We start from the raw sequence: 6,000 nt of genomic DNA on the forward strand, positions 1-6,000 counted from the left end.
TTTTAAAAAAATAAAATAAAATCTTAGAAAAATCACTAGATTTCTACGTCACGCTCCACCTCTGTTCTGGATTCTCACGTAAAAAGAACAGTCCTCTGCCCTTTTCTGCTTCAGGACCCCCAGGCTTTCTCTGCTCAAAGCTGCCTCTTTGCAGCCGCCCCTGAGGAAAGGGGGCTGGCGGTCACTGGTGCCTGCGCTGTGCCCACCGTGCGGCTGTGGCTGAGCTCCCCGCGCATCACTCACTGAGGAGGCTGGTGGGGGTGTGAGGCAGCGACCTGAGTCATCCTTGGTCACATCGCTCATAGGGGTGGAGCCAAGGGGCCATCCCCCGACTTGCTCTGGAATCCGTTCATGGCCAAGGCACCTGGGCCCATGGGAGGTTACAGACCAGCCTATGAACATGATCTTGCTGCTACCTTCTTGTTTTTTTAACCCATCTTTGGACCGCTATCAAAAGGAAACGAAGTGCCTATTGTCTGTGCGGCGCTAGTCTGGGCCCGTAGTTTTGTTCTTTCACGGAACCTGTGTTCTCACGTGGTTATTTCATGGAGACCAGGAATGCTAGTAATAAAATTTGACACCACCTAAAACCCTTTGGACTAGCAAACTGAAACCCCGGGCAGTATTTCTGTCACCGGATTACCTCGTTCCTTGGCAACTGCCCCGCAAAGAATGTGCCATTAAGCCTGAAATGAACAGCCACGAGCTTGGAGCGCCGCGGCCCCGCCCACCGTGGAATTCTCCTGGGAAGCCTCAGAGACCAGCCCTCCCTGCTCTGACCGCCACGAGACCTGGTGTCGCCACTCCTTGTTGCGGAACGCCCTCCTGGCCCACGTTCAAGGAGAGAGACGGTGGGACTCCTAGGAGAAGTTCAGCACGAGATGTCGTAGTGATGGTGGCCCGCCTTGGTGCCCTACTATCTCCCAGAGGGCCACGCTAAGCGCTTTCCTTATGTTTTCTCATGTACACCTCGCGACAGCCCCGTTGGGAAGAAACTAGGATTGTTGTCGTTTCACAAATAAGGAAACCGAGGCCCAGAAAGGTTCATTTGCCCAAGATGAATCATCTGAAGCCCCACCTGCTTGCCCCAGAGTCTGCGTTAGCTCTAGAGGCAGGTGTCCATTTACACCTGATGTGGCTACTCAAGCACCGGCTAGTAAGCCTCGTTGAGGTGCCCTCCAGAGCGGGCACAGGGCAGCCTGCAATTATTTTCATGCCCTCAGACAACAGCTAGGGGCCTGTGGGTCCTGAGACTGCTCTGGTTCACCTGCCGCTGAAGGGGACAGGTGCCCGAGCCCACCCCAGAGATGCTTTCAGCAAAGCAGAAGCTTGACTGCTCTCTGAAAACCACTGCCCCACACGATGAAAGGGAAAGCCTGGGGTTGTGTCCCCGGCTGGAAGCCAGCGCACAGGATGCTGGGTCACAGCAGCACGGACAGATTCAGAAGCCAGGGGATAAACAGAGCCCCACGGGCTGGGTCCTGGCCTATCCTTGTTTTGAACAGTTGAAAGGCTATACATTCAGACCAAGAAAACAACAGGCTCGTTTGTGTTCCCGTTTCCACCACGAGGCAGGATCATCCTGAAATGCACCATGTAAAAGAGCCAAAAAACCAACCCAAATCCCTGATCCCATAGTTGGCTGCGCTGGGTGGTGATGCTGCTCGGCGGCCACAAACCCACAGCTGGGGCACTGTTTTCCCCTTACACCTTCCCTGAGTACTCATGGCACAGCAGCCCACGGTCCCTAACGCGTCCTACTGTTTTCCCTTGGCTCACGGAGAGGTCCCCAGACTCCGGGCACCCTGGCAGCCACCATCGCAAGGCTGATGAACATGAGGACACCCCAGGACCCTTCCTTCTGTCCCTTCGTCTATAAGGTTATTCAGAAATAAGGCCAAGCCAAGTATGAGCGACACCGATGACAGAACTATGGTCTGACACACGCCCAACGGGCCTCTTTCCCCCTCCCTGCCTGCCTGCGCCCCCGCCACGTCCACACCCCCCACCGCGCCCCCCACACGCAGTGGGCAGACACAATAGCGGCATTATTCTTGTGGGTTCTCATGTCTTGTCATCCCATTAGCATTGTGCTGGAATGGATCCCACAGGCTCAGAGCAACTGTGGGTTTTAGCGACAAATTTACAGAATACAGAATGCCCTCAGCTCCTTTCCCTCCAAATGCTGTGGTATGACTAAATCACTTACGTAGTAAAATAAAAGAGAGGAAGATAAAAACAATCAAAGGCATTGATATGCAAAGCAAAACCGCAAACCGGAGGGCTGCTTTGAGTTTAACTACTAGACCTTCACAAAATGAACTCAGCTCACAGGAGCAGATGTCCACCTTTTCTGGCAAGTGTGTCCAGGCTGGAAAACCCTGGGCGTTTCTAGAGGCAATTTACATTGAACTGATGAGAGTTTCTGAGTGGGATAGCTCTTGATTTTGCCTGGAGAAGCAAATAAGATTTACATTATTGAATATAGGATATCAATAGCTTTAAGCTATAGGAACGCCCCCGTCCCCTATTGGCGAACATAGGTAGAAAAGCAATGTCACGAATTGACAATTAACAAAGCTGATTTGGCCTGTGAAAATTTCACCTAAGCTCTCTACACTGGAAGATTCGCCCTGAGCTGAGATAGAAGAGAAGGATAGGAAAGCTACCCCGCTTACAGCAACGTGTTTGGAAAAAACAGAGCATTTCAGAGCGTGTGCATCCCCGTCCCTGCAGAAACACTTAGAAACCTAGACTGAGGTGTCAGGCATCTTTTCTTTCTTTCAAAGTGGACTACATTTCGGAGAATGCCTCAGAACGTACTGCCATGGTTAAAATATAAATTTAAATATTAAATCAGGTTGATTTTATATAATTTATAAAACCAAAAAACTCTGTTAGAATGCTAACATGTTCGGGATTTGTAAAACTTTAAATTTTATATATATATATCTTTTTAAAGTAAACTCTTCAAGTAAGGCGGGGGTCCTGGCTGGCTCAGTCAATAGAACATGCAAAGCTTGATCTGAGGGTCGTGAGTTCGAGTCCCACATTGGGTGTGGAGCCTACTTAAAAAATCTTCAGGTAGGGGGCATTACTTTAAAGGAGAGGCTGCTCTTTTTCCAAAAGAAGAAAGTTATTGTCACCAAAACCTCTTCCGGGGAACCCCACATTTAGCCCAGGCCCTCAGTGCCCCCACAGAAACCTGAGAAGGTAATGTCCATGAGGCAGACAGCCAGCCTCTGGGTTTTCCCTCGGGAGCCAAAATTTAAATGTCTCACATACTACAGTTAACAAAGGCAGTATAGAAATATATTTTTTTTAAATGATAGATTTAAATATGTATAATGTATCATATTTTTCTCAGTTGAAGCATCAGTTACATAACACAACTTTCCAATTGTCCCCTCACTTCCCCAGCCCAAGTGAGGCTGAGACATGGCTTCTGTCTCTACTCCCGGATGTCTCTGCCCGGGACACACCATCCCCCCTTGGACTCCTACTCATCACAGTCTGTTTATATGAATGGGCAGGAGCTTGGGAGGCAGGGCACTGTTTTAGTCTGATTTTAGTCCTCCCCCCACCCCCCAGAAGCAAGTATTGCAACACTTCCTAAAGACGATGTCGATGAGGACACACGGAGGGACAGTGCCTTCTCTCTTCATCTGAGCGCTGCTTTGCCTTTACCCTCATGGATAAAGGGAGCACTGGGCCGGGAGTCAGGGGACGGGGATGCTAGTTCTTCACACGTTTGTGCCTCCCGGTCAGCAACAAGGCTCTACAGTCAGCACCGGTTGGGGGCTGGTTTCGCCTGAGGGGTGCACCTGCTTCCACACGCTCTGGCTGCACGTGGGATTTCCCGGTGCAGGATGGAGATCGGGGTCAGGCTCTGGGCCTCACGGAGGGCTGGTTTACGGCCCGGTGTGTGTGCCACTGTTACAACCTGACTTGGGGCCTGAGGACTTCCTCAGAGAAGGCCACTCTCAAAGGCTTCTTGACTGGGGAAGCAGTCACACGATCCGAAGTTCATGTTAGGAGGGGAACCGTGGGCAGAATCCGGGAAATTCTGCTCCGACACAGAGCACACCCTAAGAGATCATCTAAGTTTCTAAGAGGACAAGCAGCATCATACTGAATCGGCGCTACCCACCACGGCTCCCGGTGTGGCATGCACATTCTTCCTGTTCTTGGAGGCTTCTACACGGTTTTGTGGGTCTCAAAAGGGCCACAGAAATTCTACAATAGAAGAGCTAGCAGCCTTTGTACAAACGTGGCAGGTAAAGGAAAAAGGAAAAGAGAAGTGTCCCTGGGAAGCTTCTGGTGGGGCGTCTGGAGCTGGGTGTGTAGCCCCCCACCCCACCCCCACCCCAGGAATGTATCTCCCAACTGCGGGGTGGGGCACCCTCCCCCTGAGAAAGTCTGGGGTCCTGGAGCCCCCTTTGGACCCTGCAACGCTCAACGTGCTGCATGATAATTGTGCCTTTAGACCTTCCCTCCCTCCTGCTGAGTTCTGGTCCTGTCTTCCTAAGGCCCCTCACCGGCCAGCCGTGCATCTGGGCATAGTCGCCTGTTAGACCCCACAGCCCTTCCCTCCTGCCAGCACCCCGGGGAGCCCAGGCTGGGTTTTGGGTCAGAACCGGATGATCAGGTTTGTTCTTCATTCCTTTTAAAAATGCCTATTTAGAGGGGGGCTTTCAGCAATAAAAATAATATGGACTCAAATTAGAAAATGGGGGGAGACTAATTAAAGAAATTAAAAATAATTCAAATATCGTCCTATCGTCCTCCAGGAGCACCTCACTGACTCAGTCCAATACAGCATGTCACTCTTGATCTCAGGGTCATGAGTTCGAGCCCCATGTTGGGTGTAGAGATTACATAAAAAAATAAAATCTTAAAAACAAAACACAACAAAATACCATCCTCCAGGGCTCCTGGGTGGCTCAGTTGGTTAAGCCTCTGCCTTCGGCTTAGGTCATGATCTCAGGGTCCTGGGATCAAGGCCCACATTGAGCACCTGCTTGGCAGGAAGCCTGCTTCTCCCTCTGCCCCTCCCCCTGCTTGTGTTCCCTCTCTCGATGTGTCTCTCTCTGTCAACTAAATAAATAAATAAATAAATAAAGTCTTTACAAAAAAACCATCCTCCAGGGAGAGGATATTTTATTTTTTTATCATGAAAATTGAAATTTATTGGGAAAGTACAAAAAAACAAAAACAAATAAACAAACAAACCCACGGTGTAGGGTGCCTGGATGGCTCAGTCGGTTAAGCGTCTGCCTCTGGCTCGGGTCATGATCCCGGGGTCTTGGGATCGAGCCCCACATCAGGCTCCTGGCTTGGCGCAGAGCCTGCTTCTTCCTCTCCCTGCCCCCACTTGTGTTCCCTCTCTCGCCCTGTCTTTCTCTGTCAAATAAATAAATAAAATCTTTAAAAAAAAAAAAAAAAACACAGTGAACTATCAAGTACCCCCCACTCAACTCTGAAAACTTTCAGAGCTTTGCTAATCAGTGCTTTGCACTCTCTCCTCCCAGTGGCCCACACTGAAGTCTTCTAAAGAAATTCCCAGTCATCCCTTCACTTCATCTGTAACTTTTTTTTTTTTAATCAAAAAAAGTTTTAGCAGGGCCACCTAGGTGGCTCAGTTGGTTAAGCATCCGACTCTTGATTTCTGCTCAGGTCATGATCTCAGGGTCATGGGGTTGAGCCCCATGTCAGGCTCCGTGCTCAGTGCAAAGTCTGTTTGTCCCTCTCCCTCTGCAAACAGCAAAATCTGTTTGCTCCTGCCCCTGCTCATGCACTGTCTCTCTCAAATCAATAAATAAAATCTTTTAAAAAAAGTTAGCAGCTTTGCACATAGAAGAATCACAAAACATCAAAAAATACCCAAAATATAAATACTACGAACAATATTCTCTGATCATAGTGCAAACAAACCAGAAATTCACACTAACATCCCACCCACAGATAGGCCCTTCTTTCTGGAAATCAAACACATACATT

This window comes from Lontra canadensis, unplaced genomic scaffold (assembly GCF_010015895.1).
Source record: "Lontra canadensis isolate GAN:19392208 unplaced genomic scaffold, GSC_riverotter_1.0 scaffold29, whole genome shotgun sequence".
In the NCBI taxonomy this organism is placed as follows: Eukaryota; Metazoa; Chordata; class Mammalia; order Carnivora; family Mustelidae; genus Lontra; species Lontra canadensis.